Here is a 14,684-nt window from a genome sequence, read left to right as displayed (position 1 = left end):
ATCAACTGGCAAAAAAAAGCACCAGACCGGAAGATTGGGGGCAGTACAGGATACAGCAAAAGAGGACAAAGGGATTAATCAGGAAGGGGAAAATAGAATACGAAAGTAAACTTGCAGCAAACATAAAGACAGACTGCAAAAGCTTTTATCGGTATATCAGGAGGAAAAGACTGGTAAAATCCCAAGTCGGCCCCTTGCAGTCCGATTCGGGAGAATATATAATGGAGAATAAGGAAATGGCAGACCAATTAAACTCATACTTTGGTTCTGTATTCACAAAGGAGGACACAAATAACCTCCCAGGAATATCGGCAAACATAGGGACTAATGAGAGGGAGGAGCTGACAGAAATTAGTATCTCTAGGGATATGGTGTTGGGTAAGTTGAGGGGACTGAAGGCCGACAAATCCCCGGGGCCTGATAAACTACATCCTAGGGTACTTAAGGAGGTGGCCCTGGAGATAGCAGATGCTCTAAGGATCATCTTCCGGAACTCCATTGACTCGGGAACAGTACCCGTGGATTGGAGGGTAGCTAATGTTACCCCAATATTTAAAAAGGGGGGTAGAGAGAAAGCAGGGAATTATAGACCAGTAAGCCTTACATCGGTTGTGGGCAAAATGCTAGAGTCCATTATTAAGGATAAAATAGCGGAGCACTTGACAAATGGGGAAAGGATCGGACAGAGTCAACATGGATTTACAAAGGGTAAATCGTGTTTGACTAATCTGCTGGAATTTTTTGAGGAAGTAACTGGTAAAATAGATGGGGGAGAGCCAGTGGATGTGGTGTACCTTGACTTCCAGAAAGCCTTCGATAAGGTTCCACACAAAAGATTATCATGCAAAATTAAGGCTCATGGAATTGGGGGCAAAGTATTAACGTGGATAGAGAACTGGCTGGCGGATAGAAAACAGAGAGTTGGAATAAACGGCTCGTTTTCGGAGTGGCAGGCAGTGACCAGCGGGGTGCCGCAAGGATCTGTCCTGGGACCCCAGCTGTTCACAATATATATAAATGATCTGGATCAGGGAATTGGATGCAATATTTCCAAATTCGCTGACGACACTAAACTAGGAGGAGGGGTGGGCTCTGATGAGGATGTCAGGAGGCTACAGTGCGATTTGGACAGGTTGGGGGAATGGGCGGATACGTGGCAGATGCACTATAATGTGGATAAATGCGAGGTTATCCACTTTGGGGGTAAAAACAGGAGGGTAGATTATTATCTAAATGGCAATAGATTGGGAGATGGGGAAGTGCAGAGGGACCTGGGTGTTCTTGTGCACCAGTCACTGAAGAAGAGCATGCAGGTGCAACAGGCGATTAAGAAGGCAAATGGTATGTTGGCCTTCATATCAAGGGGGTTCGAGTATAGGAATAGGGATACCTTACTACAGCTGTACAAGGTGCTGGTGAGACCGCATCTGGAGTATTGTGTACAGTTTTGGTCGCCCCATCTGCGGAAGGATGTTCTTGCCATGGAAAGAGTGCAACGGCGATTCACCAGGCTGATACCTGGAATGGCGGGAATGACCTACGAAGAGAGATTAAATAGTTTGGGCTTGTACTCACTGGAGTTTAGAAGATTGAGAGGGGATCTCATCGAAACATATAAAATTATGGCAGGCCTGGACAGGCTGAATTCAGAGAGAATGTTTCCAATGGCCGGGGAGCACAGAACCAGGGGCCACAGTCTAAAAATAGCGGGCAAATCATTTAAAACAGAGATGAGGAAGAATTTCTTCACTCAAAGAGTGGTGAGCCTATGGAATTCCCTGCCACAGAGGGCTGTGAAGGCTAATTCAATAAATATTTTCAAGAGAGAATTGGATATATTTCTGAAGGCTAAGGGGATTAAGGGTTACGGAGAAAAGGCGGGGACGGGGTACTGAACTGGTAAGGTCAGCTATGATCTCAGACGAAGATCAGCCATGATCTCATTGAATGGCGGAGCAGGCTCGAAGGGCCGAATGGCCTACTCATGTTCCTATCTCTATGTTTCTATGTTTTCTATGTAACCGGCTTTCCCTTAATTGGCCTGCTGAGCCCGCTGGGTGGGCTTAACAAGGTCAATCAAGGGAAAATAGCGTGGGTTGGCCACAAGTCGATGGAGGCGGGACTAAAACCTGACAAGTCCGAGTCCCGCCTCCAAAAGCACCCCATTGAGAAAATCCAGCCCATATCTTTTTTATATTTGTTCTCGGGATGTGGGTGTCGCTGGCACGGCTACATTTATTGCCCGTCCCTACGTGCCCTGAGAAGATGGTGGTGGGCCTGTCAGGACAGCGTGTGATTTAGAGGGGCATTTGGAGGTGATGATGTTCCCGCAACATTGCTACTCTTGCCCTTCCATTTGAACATATGGACACAAAGATGATGAAAGACTATCAAGCCCACCCTATCCACGAAATGGTATAACCTTGAGACGGCCCTCCCCAGACAACATTTGTCTCTCTACTTATCCCCATAATTCTCAATCTCACTGCTAACAAAATAACTGTTAAGATCTTTTTAGTAGGCGTTACTCAATGTGGCATTAAATGCTGCAGTTGGGAGTTTATTCCCCAAGACTGCTCATCTGTGGGAAAAGACCCTACTAAAGTCCAATCTTGCTTATGACTCATTAAACCTCTGGTTCTGTGCCCCAGTCCAGGTTAAATGATCGTCCTGCATCTGCATTAGACAAATGCTAGACGCACAATTTTCATTCAATTTGCTGCTTATTATTTCTGTAAACCTGCAGTTTCACAGAGAAGGTTCACTCGGTTGATTCCGGAGATGAGGGGGTTGACGTATGAGGAAAGGTTGAGTAGGTTGGGACTCTACTCATTGGAGTTCAGAAGAATGAGAGGCGATCTTATCGAAACATATAAGATTGTGAGGGGGCTTGATCGGGTGGATGCGGGGAGGATGTTTCCACTGATGGGTGAGACTAGAACTAGGGGGCATAATCTAAGAATAAGGGGCTGCGCTTTCAAAACTGAGATGAGGAGAAACTTCTTCACTCAGAGGGTAGTAAATCTATGGAATTTGCTGCCCCAGAGAGCTGTGGAAGCTGCAACATTAAATAAATTTAAAATGGAGATAGACAGTTTCCTAGCAGATAAGGGAATTAGGGGTTACGGGGAGAGGGCAGGGAAGTGGACGTGAGTCTAGATTCGGATCAGCCATGATCCTATTGAATGGCGGAGCAGGCCCGAGGGGCCGTATGGCCTACTCCTGCTCCTACTTCTTATGTTCTTATATCATCACAAATACCTTCAATCTCCTGTTAAATTCATATTGCCTTGCTGCCAGGTAATCTTCCATTTTTATCATGACAGGAAATGTCCTGGTATCATTCTGAATGGTCATTGATTATCAGCCTCCCCAATCCCTCCTTGCAAAAAATCAATCAGCATAAATTATTGAGATTTGGAATAATCATTAATAGTTCAAATATTGGTTTGAAAGAGCACTGTCATTGTTCTTCCAATTGCCTGCTTCTCCTGCTTTGTAGATAGCATAGGTCGATACAATATTGCATAACCCTAATATTCTCATTGATTGCAGAGCATTAGTGCCAGTGAAAATTGCACGTACAATAAGTTGAGTGCTTAAGACTTGAAGGATTGAAACATTTGTAAAATCATCATTTTTATCTTTATTGACTTTTTAACAAATCTGGTCCCTGCATAAAACTAATATAGTATACATCATATATTGTAGCAGGCTGAAGCAAGCCTAGGACCCAGTGGTCATTAGACATGCAGACTCGAGCTTACTGTTTACAACAAGTGAGTTTTATTTAACCACAGTAGTTGCGTCTTTCAGTGCGGCGATGAACAAACGAGTACCAGGGATCACTTTCCAACATACAGCTTCTCACTCTCAGCTCTTTCCTTTCCAACCTCTTCTCCCAACTGAACTGTTTCACTGCCTATTATCCTTCCAGGCTGGGGGTCGTTTCTGATTGACCTTAATTGCCTTTAAAGATTTCTTAAAGCTATAGGGGGAAAAATTCAGTTGTTTGCGCCTCCCGTTAGCGCCTTAAGAGGGCACTAATGGGGCGCAAAGCAACTAGCGGCCGGGCGCGGCGATGTTTGCGCTGCTCGCGAAATTAACTAGACATTTTGCGGCGGTGCTAAACACTACCGCCACGATCTCCTGCGCTGGCAGATCGTGATGTCAGTCGAGTGCGCAGCGCCCCGGACCAGATATTGAGTGGCGCCCCCTGCCTTACCGCCTGCCGCTAGCAACGACAGGTTGAGGGGAGCGTTTTGCAGTCAGAAAGGGACTGGGGGAGCGCTGTTTAAAGGCGACCGCTTCCTGCCTTTTTTTGTTGGTGAAATTTTTGCACCACGCATTCTGAGAGAGAGAGAGACTTCTGGAGAGATTCAACGCTGTGTGAAGGAGTTTTGAGTACTGAGCAGCACTTTGCAGGTTTATTTTGATTTGCCCTTCCTTGCTTCGCCAGCGCTCTGAGGTAGCGCCTCGCTCTTCGGCCTTTGCGCCTTAAGACAGGTGTGAAGCGCCTGATTTAGCGCTCCAATCACCTCCAGGGGCGATAAAAGCCAAGTTTGCCATCGGAGGCGCTAAACTTTGCGCACGGACGATAATGGCGTCCCAAACGGGGCGATACTGAATTTTCCCCCCATGCTGCCTTGCCTTGGTCATTTTGACATGTTATACAATTTGTTAAGACTGTACCCCTATCATGGATACAGAGCTCTCAAAAGCCTATGGCTGCAAATATCCCCCATCTCTCACTCTGTTACAACTCTATTTATATATACAGTACTGTGACGTAAGAAAACTACTAGGCACTTGGTCTAAGCATTAAACAAAGCTTTAATCAACTGTTTTACAACATGGAGGTCTAGTTGTGTCCTTCACTAGTTCCTGTTAAGAATGTCCTGCGCAAGCTGGGCCCGTGCCCGAGTATTTATACTCTCCCTGGACAGCGCCACCCGCAGGCTGCTCAGTTGATTCATGTCATACTGTATATATATATTATCTATATAATATATATAGCAGAGAATTACTGCTGTAGAACATTACCCCACAAGTGGGCATAAAAAATAGGAGCAGGAGTAGGCCATTTGGCCCCTCGAGCCTGCTCCACCATATAATGAGATCATGGCTGGTCTGATCTTGGGCTCAGCTCCATTTCCCTGCCCGCTCCCCATAACCCTTCACTCCCTTATTGTTCAAAAATCTGTCTATCTCCACCTTAAATATATTCAATGACCCAGCCTCCACAGCTCTCTGGGGCAGAGAATTCCACAGATTTACAACCCTCTGAGAGAAGAAATTCCTCCTCATCTCAGTTTTAAATGGGCGACCCTTTATTCTGAAACTATGCCCCCGAGTTCTAGATTCCCCCATGAGGGGAAACATCCTCTCTGCATCTACCTTGTCGAGCCCCCTCAATATCTTATATGTTTCAATAAGATCACCTCTCATGCTTCTAAACTCCAATGAGTATAGGCCCAACCTGCTCAACCTTTCTTCATAAGCCAACGCTTTCATCTCAGGAATCAACCTCATGAACCTTCTCTGAACTGCCTCCAGTGCAAGTATATCCCTCCTAAAATAAGGGCAGGTGGGTTGTAGTCATCACTTTTTCTCTATCTGCCATTTATGAAGCAACCCCTGCACAAATGGGATGGATAGCTGGCATTAAAACAGTTAACAGATTGAGATAAATTCTCTCCTATATATGACGTAGGTGTGTACATAAGGGCATAGGTTAACAAAACTGGGGAAAAAAATGTTCCATCCCCAACACTGACATCTCTCAACTTGATGAGCTCCGAATTCTCCAGCAAAGACAATCTCACCCTGAAAGTTCTCCCTGTTTCACTGTGTGTACTTAATACACACCTGAAAAAAGATCTGTCAACAGCTAATGTTGTCTGAGGTATTGTGAATCATTTCAAGTGTCTCATTGCATCTTTGTGAGGCAGGATTTTATCCAATATAATGAGCTTGCTTAATGGTCTATGAAACATTGCCAGTACCATTTTAAATTATTTTCTACACGTTTCAGAGATGTATTTGCTCAATTAGGGTCTCCCTGTGTTTGACTGAAGAAGTCTATTAAGATATTGATCCCTGCATCTGTAACACAAATGTCATTCAGAATTATTGTCATTAATGGACAATAAGGTACGCTCTAGAGAATAATTAATTCCCTGTCATTGTTTTGGCTTTTAAAAGTTTTATTATAACTGGCTCATTTTCAATAACTATTGTGTACAATATGTATGAAAAAAGCCTGTATTTCTTCCATTTGAATTATCAGCACAGATCAAGTTATAGAGCTTACTTCATTTGAATGCATAAAGTCTAAGCATACTGACAGTGTGCTTTCCTGTTAATCAATTGTTATCACTTGCAATGATCATGCCATAATTAATTATCTTTAAGTGTATACTGAACCCACCCCTGACCCCTCTGTCCTTGCAAACTACCACCCCATCTCCAACCTACCTTCCCTCTCCAAAGTCCTTGAGCGTGTTGTCACCTCCCAGATCCGTGTCCATTTTTCCCGCAACTCCATGTTCGAATCCCTCCAATCAGGCTTCCGCCCATACGGCCCCTCGAGCGGAGCAGGCTCGAGGGGCCGTACGGCCTACTCCTGCTCCTAATTCTTATGCCACAGCACTGAAATGGCCCTGATCAAAGTCACAAATGACATCCTATGTGACCGTTTGCAGATGGCACGAAACTCGGAACTGCAGTAAACAGTGAGGAGGATAGTAACAGGCTTCAGCAGGACATAGACAGATTGGTGAACTGGGCAGACACATGGCAGATGAAATTTAACGCAGAGAAGCGTGAAGTGAGTGATTCATTTTGGTAGGGAGAATGAGGAGAGGCAATATAAACCAAATGGTACTTTTTAAAGGGGCTACAGGAACAGAGAGACCTAGGGGCAGGAAATTAACTCAGGAGTCGGGCTGGAGGCAGGACTACAACTTTCGGGGTTGTAGTCCCGCCTCCATCGAGATGCGGCCAATCCACGTGATTTTAACTTGATTGACCTGGGCGGGCTCAACAGGCCAATTAAGGGTCACCCGGCAACAGGTGACGTCACAGACTGAAATTTCATCTGTCAAGAGGTTTTGACAGATGAAATATCAGCATTTCACAGCTGTTTGAAGCTGTCAAACACCGACAGTCTTACTTCTAACCTGAGTCCTTCGCCACAGACTCAGTTAGAAATCTCACCGGCACAGAAAGCTGCAGGCTGTCACTTTTGACAGTTCGCAGCCATTCTGCTTTCTGTGCCAGTGAGATGAGGGACTCCCGGAACCTAAAGGACGGAAGGCTGAAAAGGTAAGAAAAGGTATGTAAAACTTATTTAATCACTTTGGACACACCAAACACACTTACCTTTGCACTCATGCACACATCACTCACCTGAACACTGAAATCTCGACCCCTCCAAGTCCTTCAACCCGATGGCTCGACTTCTCTAACTTGGTGTGGTTTGGAGCCGTCGGGAATCCCACACTTCAACATTAACAATAGGGATTAGGCTAAAAACTGCCTGTTAACTACCTGTTAACAGGCAGTTAATTGGCACTAATCCCTTCCCGCCTCGGGGAGGCGGGTCCCAGTGCGCGGCGGGTACCCGCCTCCTTTGAAACTGGCATGGACGCGGGTTTGGGTGCGGGAAGGGGTCGGGACCCCTGATTTCGGGATTTTAACCCCCCGCACGCCTCCAATCCCGACCCCACGGCACAATGAAAATCCTGCCGCTGATATCTCCTTATGTGGCTCGGTGTCAAACCCTGTCTGATAACGCTCCTGTGAAGCGCCTTGGGACGTTTTACTACCTTAAATGTGCTATATAAATACAAGTTGTTATTGTTGTATATGCTGTTGTACATCAACAGCATGAAACATACTAGTCATCTTCCCCAGAGCTATTATCAGCACAAAAAAAAAATCCAAAATAGAACAAAGCTGTTCCCTTGAACGGTACAGAATTGATTGTATAAAATAATACATACTCTGAAGTGATTTCAAGACAATAATCTCATTACATGGCTCCTGGTGCCATCTTTGTAATGTTATCTTAATAACGTAATTACGAGTCTCCCAAGCAGTTGTAGTGGAGTGCCATTTATTCAGTCCTGACTCTGTGTCTCGTAGTACAGTACTTCAAGCATGGCCAAGATGGCGTCGGATTTTGCCCCCGGATATGACGTCAGCCGTCAACCAGCTGTCAATCAAACCCCGCTGTCTTTACGACAGCTACGGTTATCCGTACAATCTTCACCTACAATCGGAATAATGTTCTCCTGCTCCCTGGTTTCCATTTTTTTCTGTGTTCCTAGTGAACAAATCAGATATGTTTTACATTCTGAAATTCTGGCGCTTAAAAAATAAACAACAAAAAGAAAATGAACATTTAGTTTTGGAATGTTAATGTTATTGGTTTCATAATGGCATCAGACGCTTTGATCCATTGTAACATCGGGCATTGCAGACTGAAGGAGTTTTTCTGACATCGACAAAACAATTAAGAATGGCCTGCTCAAAGCTATTCAGACTATAATCCATCGTCAGACTGTCTATTTGTGAAGGAAATAATTCATCCATTCCAGCACGTGGAGTTTCAATCCAGAAACTGAATCTTCTGCCTTCTTGCACTAACGCTGCTGTATTCATGCCACACATTTTGGTGCACATGCCTTAACTGGCAACTTGACAAGGGCAGCAGGCGCATGGGAACACCATCACCTCACGGACTGCAGCGGTTCAAGAAGGCGGCTCACCCCCACCTTCTCAAGGGCAACTAGGGATGGGCAATAAATGCTGGCCTTGCCAGTGACACTCAAATCCCGTGAATGAATAAATAAAAAGCTCGAAGACAAGTTTAGAGGTAACAAAGGATGAGCTGAGGCAAGGGCGGAGGCGGGCGATGTTACGGAGGTGGAAGTAGGCGGTCTGTTAGGCTGCGATTATGTGGTCGGAAGCTCATTTCCGGGTCAGATATGACACCAAGGTTGCGAACAGTGCGGTTCAGCTTCAGACAGATGTTAGGGGAGAGGGATGGAGTCGGTGGCTAGGGAACGGAGTTTGGGGCGGGGACCGAAAACAGCGGCTTCGATGTTTATGCAATTGTGCATTGACCCCAAAGATCAATAAAAAGTAGCATTTCTTCTCACAGAGTGCTTAATTCCTGTCTGCGTTTGGGCTGAATATTTGAACTAACAGAGAGCTGCTTAAAACCGACAGAGCAACAGTCGCAGAGGACTCACCATGGCAACAAGAAGAGCGACAGGCTTCAAAATGTAGAGTGCAAAAAACAGCAAACATGTTGCAACACTGCAACCCAGAAGGGATCTCGTGTAACAGTCAGAGACACTAATTGCTCACAGCAGCACCCAGTCACAGATGGGAAGAAATATCACATTCGCATCAAATCAGCTCATCACAGCAGGCATCAAAACAGGGAATTTAATTTAATTTGGCGGCTGCAATATTATACTTACATACAGCCTGCGCCATACAACACTGAAATGGAGCAGCGTTACGCTGCCCGTAGTCTCGGACCTTCAAGTAAGATTAACGTCTGGTACTTGTTGTAATAGAGTCATAGTTGTAAAATATGGTAGCACACAAGAACAAAACCCTGTTATTGTAATAACAGTATTATCAGGACAAGTATTCAGAAATAGTTGACATAGGAAACAGGAGCCACATTTTATTAAAAGCTACAGAAAACTTAGGAACATTGTGAGCTTTGCACGTAATCTGACAAAGCAAGTTTTGCCCTATCGTGAGAAAAAGGACATTTTGGATGTCATCAGAACAAAGTACGTCAAAAATCATGCCAATACTCAAAGGTTAATTAATGCATTAAATGCGATCAAAATGGTACTTGCATAACAATTTGTCTAAAATTGCTTCTGTAAATGCCAGTGAACTATAAAAGCATCTCTCAAAGTAGTATGCAAGACAGGGCCTGGAGATCACAATTATTTCTTGGGTTTTAATAGTGTTCCATTTAACCCCTCCTCCTTCCTGCTAAACACACACACACACACACTCCCCTCCCTTTCAAAACCGCTGTCATCACCCACTTCCTCAAAAAAATATCACCCTCAACCCCTCTGTCCTTGCAAATTACCACCCCATCTTCAACTGCCCTTTCCTCTCCATAGTCCTTGAATGTGTTGTCACCTCCCAAATCCATGCAGATCTTTCCTACAACTCCATTAGAACCTCTCCAATCAAGTTTCTGCCCCGCCACAGCCTTAAGCAAAGTCACAAATGACATTCTCTGCGACTGTGGTACATCAACCCTCCTTGACCTCTCTGTAGCCTTTGACATGGAAGTTCACACCATCCTCCTACCCTCCGCTGTCCAGTTGAGTGGGACTCTTGCCTAACCAGTCATAGCCAGAACATCTCCAGAAATGGCTTCACTTCCCACTTCTGCACCCTTAATTATACTTGAGCACCTCCTCTTCCTCATCGACATGCTGCCTCTTGGGGACATCATCTGCCGACATGGGATCGGTTTCCATATTCCCTTTTCCTTTCTCCTCTCCCTTTCCAGCACCTCTCTCAACCCTTCCACTGCCTCTGCTTTCTCAGACTGCTAATCCAACATCCACTCCTGAATGAGCCACAATTTCTTCCAGCTAAACATTACCATCGCCTTCAGCCCCTGTCACAAAAACTCCAAACCCTTCCCACTGATTCCATCCCCTGGCCTGGCCACTATAGCAGGCTAGGTCAAACTGTTCGCAACCTCAGCATCCGACTGGACCCTGAGCTCAGCTTCCAGCCCCATAGCCTTTCCATCACAAAGTCCACCTATTAACATCACCAGTCTTCACCCTACTGCAACCAAATAAAAGCCTCATCCATCCCTTTGTCATCTCCACAGTTGACTATTTCAATGTTCTCCAGCCAGTCTGTCATCCTCCGCCCTCCGTGGACCTCTACTTATAAAAACATCTGCTGCTCATGTCCAATCCCACACCACCTCCCACTTACCCATTCCCCCATGTCCTTACATAGAAACATTGAAGGTAGGAGCAGGAGTAGGCCATTCGGCCCCTCGAGCCTGCTCCGCCATTCGATGAGATCATGGCTGATCATCCAAACTCAGTACCCTGTCCCTGCTTTCTCCCCATATCCCTCGATACCTTTAGCTCTAAGAAATATATCTAACTCCTTCTTGAATATATTTAAAGACCTGGCCTCAACTGCCTTCTGTGGTAGAGAATTCCACAGGTTCACCACTCTCTGGGTGAAGAAATTCCTCCTCATTTCTGTCCTAAATGGCTTACCCCTTATCCTTAGACTGTGACCCCTGGTTCTGGACTCTCTGACCATCGGGAACATTCTACCTGCATCTAGTTTGTCCAGACCTGTCAGAATTTTATAAGTTTCGATGAGATCCCCTCTCATTCTTCTAAACTCCAGCAAGTATAAGCCCAATCGACCCAATCTCTCCTCATACGTCATTCCTGCCATCCCAGGTATCAGCCTGGTGAATCTTCGCTGAACTCCTTCCATGGCAAGAACATCCTTCCTCAGATAAGGCGACCAAAACTGCACACAATACTCAAGGTGTGGTCTCACCAAGGCCCTGTACAACTGCAGCAGGACATCCTTGCTCCTGTACTCAAACCCTCTCGCTATGAAGGCCAACATACCATTTGCCTTCTTAACCGCCTGCTGCACCTGCATGCTTACCTTCAGCGACTGGTGCACAAGGACACCCAGGTCTCGTTGCACTTCCCCTTCTCCCAATCTATTACCATTCAGATAATAGTCTGCCTTTCTATTTTTGACACCAAAGTGGATAACCTCGCATTTATCCACGTTATATTGCATCTGCCACGCTTCTGCCCGATCACCCAACCTGTCCAAATCATACTGTAGTTTCTCAGTATCCTCCTCACAGCACACACGCCCACCCAGCTTTGTGTCATCTGCAAACTTGGAGATATTACATCTAGTTCCCTTGTCTAGATCATTAATGTATATTGTGAATAGCTGGGGTCCAAGGACCGATCCCTGCGGTACCCCACTAGTCACTGCCTGCCACTCGGAAAAAGACCCGTTAATTCCTATTCTCTGCTTTCTGTCTGCCAACCAGTTCTCTATCCAAGTCAATACCTTGCCCCCAATCCCATGTGCCTTAACTTTACATGCTAATCTCTTATGCGGGACCTTATCGAAAGCCTTTTGAAAGTCCAAATACACCACATCCACAGGTTCTCCCTTATCTATTTTCCCAGTTACATCCTCAAAAAATTCCAGTAGATTAGTCAAGCACAATTTACCTTTTTAAATCCATGTTGACTTTGTCCGATCCTGTCACTGTTTTCCAAGTGCTCAGCTATTACATCCTTTATAATGGACTCTAACATTTTCCCCACTACCGATGTCAGGCTTACCGGTCTGTAATTCCCCGCTTTCTCTCTACCACCCTTTTTGAACAGTGGGGTAACATTAGCTACCCTCCAATCCATGGGTACAGTTCCAGATTCCAGCGAATTTTGGAAGATGATCAGCAATGCATCTACTATTTCTAGGGCCACCTCCTTAAGTACCCTAGGATGTAGATTATCAGGCCCTGGGGATTTATTGGCCTTCAATCCCGTCAATTTCCCTAACACCATTTCCCTACAAATACTGATTTTTTTCAGTTCCTCCCTCTCATCAGACCCTATGTTCTCCAACATCTCTGGGAGGTTATTTGTGTCCTCCTTTGTGAAGACAGAACCAAAATATGCATAATTGGCCTGCCATTTCTTTGTTCCCCATTATAACTTCCCCTGCTTCTGACTGCAAGGGACCTACACTTGATTTCACTAATCTTTTTCTCTTCACATATCTATGAAAGCTCTTACAGTCAGTTTTTTTTTGTGTGTTCCCTGCAAGCTTACTTTCATATTCTATTTCCCCCTTCTTAATTAATCGCTTTGTCCTCCTTTGTTGAATCCTAAACTGTTCCCAATCCTCAGGGTTACTGCTTTTTCTGGCCAATTTATATGCCCTCTCCTTGGATCTTATGCTATCCCTAATTTCCCTTGTTAGCCACGGTTGAGTCACCCTTTTTGTTTTATTCTTATCCCAAACTGGGATGAACAACTTCTGTAGTTCATCCATGCGGTCTTTGAATGTTTGCCATTGCCTATCCACCGTCAACCCTTTGAGTGACATTCCCCAATCAATCCTACCCAATTCGCGCCTCATACCATCGTAGTTTCCTTTATTTAAATTCAGGACCCTAGTCTCCGAGTCAACTACTTCACTCTCCATCCTAATGAAGAATTCTATCATATTATGATCGCTCTGACCCAAGGGGCCTCGTACAACAAGATTGCTAATTAATCCTCTCTCATTACATAATAACCAGTCTAAGATGGCCTGATCTCTGGTTGGTTCTTCGACATATTGTTCCAGAAAACCATCCCGTAAACATTCTAGGAATTCCTCCTCCACAGCATTTTTACTAATTTGGTTAGCCCAATCTATATGTAAATTAAAGTCACCCATGATGACTGCTGTGCCCTTACTGCATGCTTCTCTAATTTCCCTTTTAATGCCATCCCCAACCTCCGTATTATTATTATTATTACCACTCCCACTAATGTTTTCTGCCCCTTGATATTTCTCAGTTCTACCCATACAGATCCTGCATCATCAGAGCTAATATCCTTCCTTTCAATTGTGTTAATCCCCTCTTTAACCAGCAATGCTACCCCACCTCCATTTCCTTTTTACCTATCCTTCCTAAATATTGAATACCCCTGGATGTTGAGTTCCCAGCCTTGGCCACCCTGGAGCCATGTTTCTGTAATCCCAATCAAATCATAATCGTTTACCTCTATTTGCGCAGCTAATTCATCCACCTTGTTCCAAATGCTCCTTGCATTAAGACACAAAGGCCTAGAAATTCAGTGGGCTTTGCGCCCAGTTACTGCCCAAAGAGAGCTTCTGCGCCAGTCTGCAAACTTCGGGCGAACTTCATTGACGCGCTAATTGCGGCGGTAGCCGTTAGCGCTGCGCCGCCACCGATGACGTCATCAGTGTGCGCAGCGCCCCGGTACCGCCCCGACACCGGCCCGACCCCCATCTTCAGTAGCGGCCGCCTCTTCCGTGGTGGCCGCTAATAACATTCGGAGACCGGGTCCGTACAGCAGCCTTAGTGGGGCGCTTTAAGGTGGAGGTGCGGCCGGCCGCTTTTTCGGCGGCCGCCTGCCCGCACCTCCTTCCCCGGCCTCCTCCACGCCCGCCCCCCCCCGCGGCATTGCCGGCTGGTTTCCGGGAGCCCGGCACTTCTCCGTTGTGCCGGGCTCTTTTGCCGGCACTCGCGATCGGGGCTCCGGCTGCTGCAGGCACCTCCCCCTTAAGAGAGGGAGGAAGGCCTGCAGTACCGCAGCCTGCCGCTCCGCTGCGGGTGGCGCTGCGGCCACTAGCGCGCCGATATTCAGTTTCAGCGCCCCAAGCGGGGGCGGCCGCACCCTTGAACAGCGGCCGTCCTCGACTTTGGGCGCTGAAACTGAATATCGGCTGGGCGCGAGTGGCTCCGCGCCCAGCGGTAAATTCTGGCCGCCAGCGAGCTGGCGGGGCTATAGCTAATTTCTAGGCCAAAGCCTTCAGGCTTGTTTTTTTAACGCTCTCAGACCTATATGAATTATTATTTACTGTGACCA

Source organism: Somniosus microcephalus, chromosome 30 (assembly GCF_052327205.1).
Source record: "Somniosus microcephalus isolate GS21.2 chromosome 30, FLI_Smic_1.0, whole genome shotgun sequence".
In the NCBI taxonomy this organism is placed as follows: domain Eukaryota; kingdom Metazoa; phylum Chordata; class Chondrichthyes; order Squaliformes; family Somniosidae; genus Somniosus; species Somniosus microcephalus.
Note: the sequence above shows the minus strand (reverse complement) of the source record.